Below are 15136 nucleotides of genomic sequence, written 5' to 3' on the forward strand. Positions count from 1 at the left end.
GTGGTAAAGAAGGAATGAAATCATCTCATAAGCTGATTTTCATGTATTAAACCTGAGCTCATCTAAAATATAATAAACATGATAGGGATAGTCTGCAAATACCCTAAGGTATGAAGCATTAGAAGTCACCCATGGAACACTGAACTGCAGGCGTGATGAAGTGTCGAAGCCGTGTGTCTTCTGTATTGATGATACCTGTTCCTGTGTGGTTTTTACTGCTTGCTATTTCACCATGGGTTAGCGAGGGCCTGGTGCTACACAGTGGAGTAAGTCAGTGAATTAGTGACTCTGGCCCCAAGGTCCTTGTTCATCTGTCAGTCTCTGGCTCTCTGTTCTGCCAGGCTACCCTGTCTACCTAGCGACTGAAGTACAGACAGTCTGGAAATGGAGGAAAATGGCAAGTTTCATAGTAATCTATCATGTGACTGCCTATTTTTCAGGAATGCTTGGGTATTTTTAACCAGTTTTTTTAAGTGAGGTATTTGGTCTTGTATATCCCTCCAGCCCTGTAGGTGTGGTGCTGATTTTCTTGCTTATTCTTGGGTTCCTCAGCACTCAACAAGACAACAGTTTATCCAGCACTCATGGAGAAACAAACTTTTCAAGCATTTTAAGCTGGAATGGAAGCATCAATATGAAATATTGTGCTGGTTTTCATATTCTTTAAACTGCAATAGTGTTGTCTTTTCTTTATGGTGTCTGCTGAATTTTTTGAATTTAAAAGTACATTGAATTTTAAGGCTTCCTATTCACCCATTCCTCCTCAAACAGCAAACTTACATCTCACAATGTTTCACAATTGCCTGCTGTGACAATAAATAACTTCTCTTCAGTATTAGAGATTATTTTAAAATAGTTTCCACCCTCCACAATAAATCTAATTTCTAAACTTCTTCAATATCATAGATTGCTATGTGAAGTTACACATACTATGAGTTTGTTCAGTGAAACGTGAATATCAAAGATTTGCCCATCACAGGAACTGCATGTCAGAGTTTTATGCATTATTAGATTTCCACAGAAGGGATTCACACTGTAACGGTTAGAGAAACAAAAAGACAAGGCAGGACACTCAGCAGTCCATTGAAAAGCGGTACCGGAGTGCTATGGGCAACAGAGTGCCATCCCTATCTTCCTTTTCTTATTCCTGCCTGCCAGGGTAGCCACATTTAATAGGAGGTCAGTTGTGACGAGTGACCTTGAAGTTATAGTTGGTCTCAGTAGTCCATTTGTCTGGAACTCTTCTTCCTCCACAGATCCGTTTTTACAGGTGCATTTTATAGACCTTCAGATTCAGACGTTCTTCCTACACTGCTGCTACACAGGTTTTGACAAAAACTAGTCCTCAAAGTGTCATGTAAAGTATTATAGTCCCTTTGAGGCTGACGTACATTTTACTACACATGAAGATCTGCCCCAAGAGTGTTATCTTGCATGCACATGTTGCAGCAGCATGTGTGCAGCATGGCTAGCAGAGGCCCCAGGGGAAAGAATGAAATGGGACTCCACTTCTAACTGCCCACTGCTGTTCTTCCCATCTGCTGCTGGGGTCCTTCCAACTCCTGAGCTCTTGTGAAGTTACTCAGTCTTTACACTTAATATCTACTTTCTCTGTGGTACTGAGGGGAGAGGAGAAGAAGGGGAATGAGTTAGTTAAAAATCACTATATGTCCTATTAGGGAAAAACTCTCTTAAAAAAACTGAAAGTGAAAAGGTAGAATCCAGTTGCTTCTTACCTCCAATATCTCTGCTTGCTTGTATTGCTTTTCTGTTATATAGTGTTGTATTATTTATAGTAGTGCCTACAAGGTGTCTGAGAGAGGGATGAGAGCAGGAAAAAACAATCCACTAATGTATTACATCCCAAGTTCATTAGCATCTTGTTTTACTCTAATGCAGCAGGTATGTCTGCCAAATGCAAAACTTGGCCCACTGCTCTAAATTATAAAGCTGAGCAAATAAGCTTCTGGATCCTGACTGTGATTTAGAAAAACGTAAGCAACAGCAAATGGAATTGCAGTAGACTAACACTACAGGTATTAAATAAGAACGTGATGCTGTAGGAAGCCACACGCTGAGTGTCAGATGTTAGTTGCTTTATAGTTGCTTCCCACCTCAGCTTTTATTTTGTTCTTTGTTCCTTCTTTCTGGTCTTCAGAATTGAAAGCGCTCCCTGAAGGGGTAATATTTGAGATCCATGTTCATATCAAGTGCTAATCTAGTATCAGCTGCCTTTAAAATGGCTGTCAAATACATTTTTAGTGAGCTGTGCTTGCTAAGCGTTTTCTAATACTGATGTCATTAGCATAAAAGAAGGCTGATTATCCAAGTTTGATTAGTTCCCCCCCTTAAATTGAGAAGAAAAAAATATTACAGACATTTTCTAACAGAAATTACTTAGACCAATGTCTTAAGGTTCTAATTTGTCTTTACGTCTCTCTTGCCCTCCTGAAGCAGTAGGCTTCAACACATCATGCAATCAAAAGAAATGTTTATGACTTTTAGCAGGTACACAGTTGCTTTCTGAAAGCAGTAACTAATTGTATTTCACTTGTCAGTCCAGGAATGTATTTCTGTCAGATTTATGAGAAACACTCATATTTGTTTAACCTTTCCTCAGCTGGGACAGATCTTATGGTATATAGCATACAATTCAGTGCATTATGCTGCTCAACCTTATTCATTCATACAAGATTCCGAGGGCATACAGTGCTGCAGGTAACATATATTTAGATGCTTATTGTGTTTCTATGGAAAGCAGTTACAGTCAATGGCAAGCTGTGGTAAAGGTGGAACAATGCGACACCGTGGATCAAGAAGGATGCTCTTGTCCAGAGGCAGAGACCACACACCATGGCAGGTTCACAACAGGTCACCGAGAGTCGCGTTACCTACAGCCCGTGGCACAAACCACATAGATCTGCTCTTGGAAAGAGTGGCAAAGCACAGGTGACTGCTCACTGCTGCTTTGGTACTGTTCATAAACAAAGCTAAGGGGACTGGGTATTTCCCTTAAGATATGACAGAGAGAAATACGTTATAAAATTAGGACAAATAAACTTTTATTTCTTTCAGTAGCATCTCCTGTGGACTCATATTCTCTGTCGTCTAATTTTTTGCTCAAACATCAGGAGTTTCTCTCCATGGAAATATTCAAGTGAAACACAATGTTACTTTATGTTACATAACAGATCATTGAAAATAATTTTATTTTGCTGAGTTGCAAGTACTTTGGTTTGACGTTTGAAAAAGTAGCTTGGTAGTCTTTTTCCTCTGTTGCCACTTTCTCTCCTCTGGGGGTCTGGATTGTCAGAGGGCTTGTGGAAGCCATGAAGGTGAACTTCATCTTGTTTGCATGCTGTATGCAAAATGGACCTAAATTAGACTGGATTTTTTGCCTCTTTTAGCTGCTTTCTGTACATGTGGGATTTATTTCTGAGATGACAGAGCACAGTTTGACGGTAGTAAGTATATAGCCATCAAATAAAACCAATTGTTGACGAAATATATGAAAGCAACAAAGCACCTTAAAGGGAGATTATTTGTCTGAAGACAGTAGTGTAGAGGTCACTGATCAAATGCATAGATTTTCTTTTTGACAGAAGAGCTTTCACTTAAATTGATGTCCAAAGGTGTTGAAGTATTTTGCAGCCTCTTGCCAAGTTATGAAACTTGCTTACAAAATGAAAACATCAGCATCTCCGTTTTACAAAAAGAGAGGCAGATGCAAAGCCTGTCTTCTGATTTACTTCCTATTGTTTTCACTTCAGTGTCACCATCCTTCAGTTTATACATGAGGATGTACTTGAACCAAAACAATAAAGCAGAATGGCCAGGGTACCAGCAACAATTTTGTAATAGCTGAATCTGGAAGTCAATACATGAGCCAAGTTTGGATCTGTTTGGAGTTAAGCAAAAGTAAGAGAAGGACCTTGGCCTTTGAAAACTAAATTCTGCGGAGGCTAATTATTAATCTGACTAGAGGTGTAATTTACATGATACGTGTTTCAAAGGGGAAATTGTGTTTTCCCTTTTTTTCTGCTTTTGTTTCTTATAAAGTGCCTACTTTTACCACATACTGTACCAATGTTTTCCCTGCAGAAGAAATGTTTCACTAGATAATTTGTGCTGGTGTGTATATGCACAGCCTGAGAACAGTAGCTTTTTAATTGACACACTTGAGTGCAGTACAGATAATAACTGCTTTTCTCATTCTTTAGCATAGCTATTGTTGAGGAATGTAAAGATGATTTTCAAGGACATGAATATAAAACTCTGTATCTGAAAACTCTGATTATTGACGGCATATGTATGTGGAACATATTCTAGAAATACCGTGGCATTTCACAGATTTAGACCCTTTATCCCACTCCTCTTTAATTCAATATTAAAAAGAAAATGTTGACTAGACAGAGCAAAACTCCTGCTGGCTTCTGTGCAAGAAGAACAATTCCTGGGCATGCAGCAGCATCAGGAGGAAAGAGCTGAATCTCAGAGGTCACCAGAGAGCTTAGAAATTTCTGTTAGTTGAGTGCAGATGACAGACGATACCGTGACTATCAGCATCTGAAATGTAACTCATCTGGTGCAAAATACAGCATCTGCTTAACATGTTAGAGTCGCGCTGTGCAGCACCTGCATAGAATACAGGGCAGAAAATGAGGAATAATTTCTAGATAGTGGACAGCTGGAGCCCAGCGATAAATCAGAAATGTCCTGCCAGCAGCATATATGCAACTGTCTTGGACTCCAGCGCATGACGTGTTTTCCAGTGATCTGGAGCGGTGGGCTTTGACAAACACCTCCCTGACAGACTGCATGTTCTGCTCAGCCACTGGAAATGCCTTGAAAGGCTCGTGAGCTGTAGGCACATTTAATACTTTATGCCTTCTTTTCCCTCCATGTAGAGTCACTGATTATTTCAGTGGCCCAAAACATTGCTAAATACCAGTTATTTAGTCTTCCTTTTTAAGCATAAGCTGTCTGATTGTGCTAATCTTGTTTTCCACAAGTGTTACTCTTCCACTAGCTGGCTACCCTTTCAGCTGCATTTCTGTCTACCTGTTATTTAGCTGCTGCAATATTTGAAACATTTCACATCCCAGCTGAGATTATGGTCATCTAAAACATAATTACACTCTACAAAGGCAAGGTTCTTATCTTTTCATATTCTTGCTGTCTAAAAGAATCGAAGAGCTCTTCAGAGCTAATGAGCTTTTTCTTGCTTTGTATATAAAAAAAAAAGTTTTAATATGTGCCATCTAGGAGAAAAAAAGTTACTGTTATGCCACAGGATTATACTTGTCTAATGTGGTGAGCTGACCACAGCCAGTAGCCGAGCACCCACACAGCTGCTCACTCACCCCCATTGCCCCACCTCCAGTGGGATTACAGGGAGAATAGGAAGAGCAAAAGCAAGAAAACTCGTGGGTCGAGATAAATACAGTTTAGTGTGTGAAGGAAAGAGGAGGAAAAACAAGTGAAGCAAAGGAAATCGTTCACCACCTCCCACAGGCAGACTGATATACAGCCAGTCTCCAAACAGTAGCCACCTTGGGAGCCAAAAACCCACCCTCTTCTTCCTCGACTCATTTTTATTGCTGAGCATGACATTATATGGTATGAAATATCCACTGGGCTGTGTCTCCTCCAAACGTCTTGGAAGGGGGACAGAGGAGGAAAAGATATGATCTTGAGGCTGTGTAACCAAAACATGGGTGTGTTACCAACATTTTCCTGACAAATCCACAACACAGCACCATAGAGGCTGCTCCGAAGAAAGTTAACTCCATCCCAGCCACACTCAGTACATCTGTATTTATAAATCCTGTTCAGATTCTCAACTTATGGAAAGGGTTCTTTGTCTCACAGCATACACAAATGCTAGATATTACTTAATAAATCTTCCACCTCCTCTCTCTGCTACCAGTTGGTCTGCTAAGGGAGCGGTAATTTAGTAACTACACTGAAAGTTCAAACAGTGTAATTGTCATCAAGTGAAAAAGAAGCTCTCTGGAGAATGGTTATTATTTTGCCCAGAAAAAAAAAAATTAAGAAAAGCAAGAAAGAAATCTTATCCTGCTAGACTAAAAATATTAAGCTGTTGGCAGGATGGGAGTGTTTTTGTGGAGTTTGCAGTGATTACACTGTCAAACAGCAGTAGAGATTTTGTTGAGCAGAATCAGTACTCTACAAGATTTGAAAGTCTTTCAAAAAGGCGTGTGGGTGTGTGAAAAGTGAAGTAACAAGGATTGTCATTAAGGAGAAATGAGCTAAAATGAGGCTGAGGAGGAATTTTATTTTTGAATGCTCAGAAGAAAAATCCCTTGATACTCAGTAGTTAGATTAGAGAACAGCACAAATGCTTTGGAGAGAGAGCGAGCACAAGTTCTGCAAATGGAGACTGCAGTGATTTGATTTAAAAAAGGTATATACCAATAAATGAAATTCTGGGATTAGAAGTCCCTTTTTCTTTCTCCTGTGGTAATTTTTCTCTCAAATCCATGGTCATGAAGGCTGTGTAATAATAAAAAGACTTTTAACACACAAAGAGATATATGATTACAGATCGACACAGCAAGCTTTCAGTTTGTTTTTTGTTGATGGCTTGTTTGTCAGTGTGGGTGAATTTGTACAAAGGGAGGGCTTTTTCATTCAGAAATTCAGTTAAAAGCAGGAGTTTAAAGTTGCAGAAAGTTTACTATGATTTGTTAGACAGGTGTACAAAGTAAGTGTGGAGTTACAAAGAATAACGGTGCAAATAGGGATCAGTTTAGGGATGCTTGTGGGCCAGTACACGATGTGGTAAATCTGCTTGTAACTAAACTTAGTTTCTAACTAAAGGCAGACATGCAAATGAAATGGTTTAATAAGAGAGCCCAAAAGGAAATTACTGAAGCTTACAATAGATTATTTCAAACAAAGCAATTCTTTTTGCTCTTATTAAAATATCTGAGGCCAACATTGGGTATTCATTGATGTTTTAATTTGTTTACTTTCTCAATACACTGCAAATCATCTGTTTCAGTCATACATTTACTCCAAACCGATACCAAAATCATTAGATTTTGGCAGCAGAGTTCTTCATGTCTTACTGTAATTGTCTGTCTTTGGTAGTTGTGTGTGTTTATATACTTTCAGCACATTGACATGAGAAATTGTAACACTTCCTTATTGTTTAGTATTGTAGAAAATATGGTAGCTGTTGGGACTTTTGGCAAACCATATGCAGAAGGAATTTTACAAATTATTGTGGATGTCACAATATTATTTTTACTGGCATTGTTTCCTTACTCAGTTTTCTGCCTAATTTAGTATGTGTTTGTTTTGTTCTAATTTGTTTGGATTAGTTTAATGAGAAAATAAGTATGCTTGTCCACTAGATCCTGAGACACTCCTGATTTGAACTAATATGAACAAAGCAGAAACTGGCCAATTAAACAGAAATCCATGCAGATAAGTAAGGCAATTATACACACCTATGACCCAAAAAGAGAAATCTGTGCTCTGGGAAAGATGATGCTGCAGTTTTATGCAATGAGAATGTGCCTTTGAAAGCAAATTGTGTGTATGCTGGGCTAGAATCAGAGAACAGTTTGGGTCAGAGGGGGATTTTAAAGGCCATCAAATCCAGGGGTGTCAAACTCATTTCATTGATGGCCACATCAGCCTTGCGGTTGCCTTCAAAGGGCCGAATATAATTTTAGAACTGTATAAATGTAACTACTCCTACATTTATACATATATACATGTATACTTATATAAATGTAGCTACTCCTACATTTATACATATATACATGTATACATATATAAATGTAGCTACTCCTACATTTATACATATATACATGTATACATATATAAATGTAGCTACTCCTACATTTACACAGGCCTAAGATTACATTTGGCCCCCAGTGAAACGAGTTTGACACCCTGATGTAATCCACCCCCTGCCATGGACAGAGACATCTGCCACTAGGCCAGGTGGCTCAAAGCCCCATCCAACCTGACCTTGAAAACTTCCGAGTATTAGCAGTTAAAAGCATAACAGATCTATGTTAAAAGTATAACGGGGGTAGGGGTCATATATTTAAGAAGCAACAATGCTGCATTTATGTCCAGACACATGATAAAAAGCCACATGATGTAAGCAGCCATATGAGAAACTAGAAGGGCCATGAGCAGGTCTGCAATAAGTTATAATTGCTTGTTACTTTGAGAAGTCATTTTGAGTAATGGAGCACTCATTGCCTTTAGTTCACAGAACGAGCAGCTTTATGGAAAAAAAATACAGTTTCTGATCTTAAATACTCGTTCTTTTTGCTGTCTGACTTCTGTGGCTCTGACAAGTTTGGGTCAGTTGCTTCTTACTCGGGTGGCTAATGGATGTTAACAGCACTGTGAATGCTGTCATCTCGTATTGATATCAGAAGACCTTAATAAGGCAGGGAAGACTGAAAAGAAAACATAGCATTGAATAGCATCAGTGAGAGAAATCCCAGGAACTTTTTATGGCCTTGCACTTTTCCTGTAAATTAGTAGAGCAGAGAAGGGTCTTCTGACTCATTTCTGGGCATCGGATGTGCTGATCTGTCTGGCTCAGTGATGCTGCATGTGCAGCTCCTGGGCATGGTCCAAGATGTGGTGTGGAGCTGAGACACTGGCAGGATAGTATATGCTCTTCTCTTTTTTGGTCAGAAGGCCAAGTTCAAGTGTTTGAAGTGTTTGTATCCAGCCCCTGGGCTACTCAGCCCACACTGCTTCAAAACTGCTCTTTGTTTGAGCCTTTTGTGGCAGAACATGTGCAGCAAAACACCTCTCCCACCCTCTCTTCCCACCTGCCCCGCTTTGAAACCAGCTTAGATTGTCAAGTGGGTTTTGTCTTTGATTATAACACTGTATTGAATATTTCACTGTACTCATGCTGTAGGAAAGTCTGTGGTTTCTCATCTGTTTGGGGGTTTTTTTTGCAAGCGTGAGTTATCAAGCCAGGTAATAGGGTACTAAAAGTGCTTAACATTAATAAAACTAATGAACAGCAATGTTGGATTTGTCCTCATGCATGCAATCAATTTTATGAAGCTGTCTTCTTCAGTCATTTCTCCAGGTGCTCATACAGGGCTCTGGGAAAAATGAGTAATAAATACTTAAACACTTTCAATACTTTGATGAATATTTTACATTGTAGAATGTGTGAATATTACTAACATTAATGCAGACTTGAGAGTTAGAAAAACTTTTATAACCAGAATGGCTGGTCACTAGGCTGTAACTCAGGGAATACAGGTGGAACTGAGTGAAAAAAGTGTTTGCCAAATTGTCTGCGTGCATTTTGTGAAGCACTGAGAGTACAAATGGAAAATGTTTCCTAGAGCGTATCTAGTTCTCAGGCAGGCCCAGTGACAAAGGGTGTAGTGTAGGCCAGACCATAGCAAGGGTGAGACAAAAGGAACGATAAATAAATAACCTGTCCTTTCTAAATGAGAGGTTTTTTAATGCATTGGTAAGGTTTTGATGTTTAAGGTGAAGGAAATAGCCAGAGGAGTCTTTTCTTTGTAACCAAAGGAGAGAAAGTCACGGAGGATGTCCAGACAGGGTAACGTGGTGAGAACCATCTCAGAAATGCTATCATATACCATTCCTACGATGGGAATGAGAAACAACAATGTAATAGTGGTAGATTTCAAAAAAAGCATGTCTAAGTGCAAGCTTACCTCACTGTGGAGGAAAGATTGGAAGTGCAGTAAGAGAACAAACCCAAATGGGAGAATAGGAGGTGGAAACTCTATCTGGTTCCTAAGGTCAGAGACAGAAGTGTAGCACAGGCACTTAAAGACATTATGGGAAAGACCCAGGCACAAAATGAAATGCGGCTAACAAGAGAAATCAGAAGTAATAAGAAATTTTTAATAGGGCTAGTTGTCAGCGATTCATTGTCAAATGGAAAAGCTTATTGATTAGAATCATCCTGGTTCCTGTACTATTCAGTGCCCTGTTAGCAATTTAGATAATAGAATGTTTTTTTCAAATTCCTGCCAACTCCACAATCCAGTGTAGTGACTTATGGGCAGACATACTCTTATCCAGTTACGTGAAGTTTCAAAATGTTCCCAGTTCACATTAACTGCCAGGTTTTCAAAGCTGTTGATTTTACTTTTAAGAAAGGTCTGTATTCAGTATTGAGGTTGCACTGAAGAGAAAAAAGACAGACACTGAAAATACAAGTGAAAATGAGTCCGTGTCCGCTCGGTTTTCATTTACAATGATATTTAGAGAAAATATTGGTTGTTTCTTTGGGATGCCCTGAACACAAAGACATAGGCATACATGGACCTGCATAGTTGGAATGAAATCAATTTAAAAACACACCACCACAGGTTCAGTTCTAGGTGACAGGCAATGTTATCTTGTTTACTAGTCAGATGATCATCTCTAAAGCCATACCAAGGTTGTCCTCTGATCTGAAATGCTAAGGCACAGAGTGGTGGGAGATAGATGAGTGAGCAACACACTTCTTGGCAGAGCTGCAGGCTTTGAATATTGGGAGTGCGATAAGATGAAATGTGGTGGTGACATGTTATAAACAAATCAAGCAACCAGATCTGTCTGAGCTCTGAAAGAATGGGCTTCAGTATGACTGGATAAGATTTTTGAGATGTCTGATAGCAAGCTGGAATGCTATCCACCAGACAGCTGGAAATGCCCTAGAGTCCACAAGAAAATTAGATAGTCTTTCTCCTAAACAAATTTAAGGCAGCACCTTCAGTTTAATCTAGTGTCTGAAGTCTTGCTTCTACTAGAAAAAGGCTTAATGAAAAAAACTGCTAGGGCAGATAGTCTGACTGAAGTGTGAAAATTGAATTAGAATTAAGATTAGAATTAAAATTTAGATGTGGCCTGAGGTAATCTTATAAATTATGGGCTTTGCAAGACTGGCTGCAGAGAGCTACCTTTCTTGTGGTCTTGTATTTGGTGTACTGGCTACAAGAAACATAATTAGTAGTGAAAAGAAGGGGATTGCCTGGCTCAGCCAGTATTGCACTGACCTTCAGGAAAGAAAATCTTGACCAAGAATCACACTATGTTCTTCAGGCATCTTTTACACACAATGCAAAACTATAGTTTTGTACTGTGGCAGAGGATACCTGGGGAGAATGCTACCAAGTATATCCTTGCAGAGTCTGACTTACCTGTAGGAAAGAAAATAGTCTAAGTCCCAGTGTTTAATGGAAAGATTCGCTGCAGAGCCTCACAGAATGTACATTTCATTTAGCTTTGTAAGTGGTTCTGCAGTAATGTGCCTTGTTCAGGTGTAAAAGTTTGCCAAGGCAGCACGGGAACTATCAGGTACAGTGACTCTGAACAGCACAGACTGTGACTTGAGAAGGCAAAGTCTTTCAAAAAGATGGAATAGAGATATGACTCTGACTTTAGACTCACAAGGCATGTAATTATTCAGTGTAAAAATTATATATATATATTTATATATATATATATAGTTGAATTTCAACTTATTAAGGGCCAATTTTCTGGAAGAAAAGGGCAATTAATAAGTAGACAATTCGGAACCAATGGAATCAAGCACATAAGAATCACATGCATTAATGAATTATTAGCATTGAATGATTATGATTAATGAATGACTAGCATTGTCCTAGACGCAACTGAAGCATGAAGATCTGATTTTGAAAGCTGTTGAACAATATACCATAAGGAGTTCTGTGTTACTTTGTTTCTAGGAAAATAAGATATGGATATATTTGCATGTATGTATACCCATTTATATCTTACACAGGCTACCGTGAGCTGTGATAGATGTATTTACCTGTGAGTTACTGTCTGTAAATGAAGTGCTGATGTCCAGGTGCTTCTCACTATTGCCATAACTTGATACATCATCACTGTTGGGTTAGATTCGTCTGAATTCTTTCATGTTTCAGTCCTCACTGTACAAGTACAAAGCACCACATTTCGATGGGATGGGCCTTTGCCAGCCGGTGGGAGAGCACTGGTTTTGAACGGTAAGAAAATCCTTTCCATAAGGAGGAAATCTTTAGAAAACATGCCTTTCAAAGGATGGCTATTCAGGAGAATTTTAAAAATGCTGACAAAGTGGTTATAATGATTTTGCTGATGGCGTTCCTGAGTAAATAACTGAGGTCAGTCAATTCAGGCTTTGTATAAGAGGGACAGCTTTGAAGCTATTAAAAAACTTGGCCTTTTTGAAAGTCTTTAATTTGACGTAAAGCTTAATCAGGACAGTTAAAATACATAACTGAAAAGAAATTAATATCTATGTTTTGATGTTGAGAAGTGGCATTTAATCTTATGACTTGAAACATCATCAGTCTGTCAGAGGACTTTCAGTTCATTCCAGCATTCCTGTTGCATCTTGAGGTAAGGAAATTTTACTTGATAACTTGCAAACTAGAGTTTCAAACCCTCAGAGCCCTTTTCAGTAGTCTATTGTGAACAGTTTTGTGCTGCAAACAAGTTTTTTATACCTTTTCTTGTAATACCAGTTTTCAGTAAAGTTAGTTCATCCTTTGGAAGGTAGCTTGACATCCATAAGAAACCTCAGTGTAAATCCAAGTGCCCTTTTCAGCCAAACAGACTCAAAGTTTTTAAAGTTGAGGTCTATGTGTATATTGTACAGTACACCCTAAATTCTACTGTAGAAACATCATGTTATTACATTCAGATTAAGTGACCCAGCCCATATAAAAGACTCTCCAAACCCAAAGTATGGGCATTCATTCAGGACATCGTGGCAAGGTTTGCAAGCTGAGCCATGCCATTATTCTGATTTACCTATGTTGCTTCGCATTCTCAAATAAGGACACTCTCCGCTGCCTTTGGAGATGTTGCACCATTTTCAGCTGCATGGTGTCATCATGCCCATTGTCACAGGAGGCTTTTATCAATAACTTTTGTATTATACAGAATCTTTTTCAAGTGCGAACATGTTTAGTTAAAGACTGTTTCCATGTATTCAGCTTTTCTGTGTCTCCCAGGTCCGGGAGACTGTTAGGAAGTGTAGTCGGGGGCTAAACTTCTGAAGTGCATCCTGAATTTTCTGAGATCCAGCATTATCAGAGGACCACCATAAGCTAGCAGGGCAGGCTGACCTTCAATCTTCTGAAACATTCAGCTTTCAAAGATGTATATTAATCGTTTCTATTATGTTGGTTTCCTGTGAGTCACCAGGTTTCCTTCAGCTGAGAAACACTCCTGCTGAAGGACAAAATCAGCAAGTGCCACTTGCTTCCTCCATTTACCTTCTGACCTCATTTTACCAACTGTATATCCATGTGTACTTCATGTTTGCAAAGATAGAAGTGAACACCTTGAAATAATTCCTCTGGTGTGGCACTCCACTGTAGTAGCAGGATATGATAGCTTAATACATCTAGAGCTCTTCTTGCTTGATTTCCTCTGCACACATCTTCTGTTCACAGAAGTATAGAATTGGGCAGAAGGCCATTTTTTTTTCCCCAGCTGTACATTTAGCACATGCAGGCCTAAATCTTTTGAAGAGAAATATTCTGAAAAGCTCTAATTTAAGGGCTTTTAAGAGGTATCCTGTTTCTGTGAAGAACAGGGGAACCAGGTAAGCAATGGGGAAGCTCAAACAAAACGGAGAATTCTCTCACTAATGTGCTCATATTATGGGTATAGAAGATAGAGATTAATACTTTATTGTTGTCGGCAGGTGTAGCCTTGTGGAGATCCAGGTGTATTCTTAAAGCAGCACAGCAAAGCAGGATGAGGAGGCACCTGATGCACGGGACAATGGCTGCGCTGTGCACCAGAGCAGCAGGGAAGGAGGCATTCTCAGTTCCCCAGAAAAACCCACCATTTCTCCATTTCTTTTCCCCTTTCACACAGTGACATTAATTTAAGGCCTGAGAACTCTGACACAGTGACCGGGATCCTGCTTCTTGTGTCTAGCACAAGCTCATGGGATTCAGTTTCTGTACCATGCAGAGGGGTATGACTGCTCAACAGTTCTTCCTCATTACTTCAGTGTCCGCTAATCTGCTTGTAAATAATCTTGCAGACTGGGTGATATATGGACCATGCTTTGGGGCTGGTGTATTCAAACCCCCAGAGTTAACATTTTGTGATTCAGAATTCCTAAATAATGATTGAGGGCTTTGTTTTGCCTATGCAAGGTAGTTTCATATACGTTTACATGGGAATCAAGGTCCTGCTGGGTTCCTTGAAAAATCTGTCACCTTTTGAAATTTCAATTGTTTCTGAAAATCAACAATTAACATATGTGTGCTGTATATCTCAAGACAACGGAACTGTCTGTATTTGTGTTACAAGTTTGCTGTTAGTGGCTATGGGTGAGCAGAAGTTTATACCTCTTGAAGAAATACACCTGCTTGAAGAAATACATTGGTAGTATTTTAAAGAAACAATTGTTCTGACCCTCCTGAGGCTAATTTTGAATAGTGCTGTGTGAACGCAACAGCCTTCTAGAGGAACAAGAAACCACGCCTTGCCACGTTTGGGCGCTAAGGTAGAATTGCTAACATACTTTGTAGTCCCGTTTCTAGTTTTGCAGTGCACATGTAGCTCTTGCTACCAACACCTAGTATACAGGAACTGTTTGTAATGAGCTCTCCAGTGATTTCTTGTATTCTATGCACCCTTGAGATATTCAGTAATGTCCTATAGACTTTCTGTTCTTCTGTTACTGATCTTTCTCATTACCTATGAGTGCCTCATAGTTGAGAGCAGAGTTGGGAACTGTCAGGACAGCCCAGCGCAGTGCTAAGGAAAGATCAATCCGCTTCACTCCTTGCTGTGCAAACTTGGATACTGCTTTGTGACAGAACTTTTGTCCTTTATATGTACCCAGATATATACATTGCTTTTGCTTGTAGTATATTGTGCTGGTTTGGGCTGGGATAGAGTTAATTTTCGTTCTAGTAGCTAGTTTCAGATTTGTGCTGAAAACACTGCTGCTAACACAGGGATGTTTTTGCTCTTGCTGAGCAGGGTTTAAACAGAGTCCAGGCCATTTCTGCTTCTCACACCACACACCAGCGAGTGGGCTGGGGGTGCACAAGAAGCCGGGGGGGACACAACTGAGACAGCTGATCCCAATGGGCCAAAGGGATATTCCACA

The 15136-nt window shown here is 39.5% G+C and overlaps 1 protein-coding gene across 1 annotated transcript in view; it reads left to right on the forward strand.

The window, feature by feature from the left end:
- Positions 1-15136, forward strand: part of BANK1 (B cell scaffold protein with ankyrin repeats 1) — a gene marked incomplete at both ends in the record, with an annotated part of 114794 nt that overhangs the window by 77998 nt on the left and 21660 nt on the right. The window lies entirely within an intron of this gene.

The sequence above is a fragment of the Nesoenas mayeri genome (genome assembly GCF_963082525.1).
Source record: "Nesoenas mayeri genome assembly, chromosome: 4".
Lineage (NCBI taxonomy): Eukaryota > Metazoa > Chordata > Aves > Columbiformes > Columbidae > Nesoenas > Nesoenas mayeri.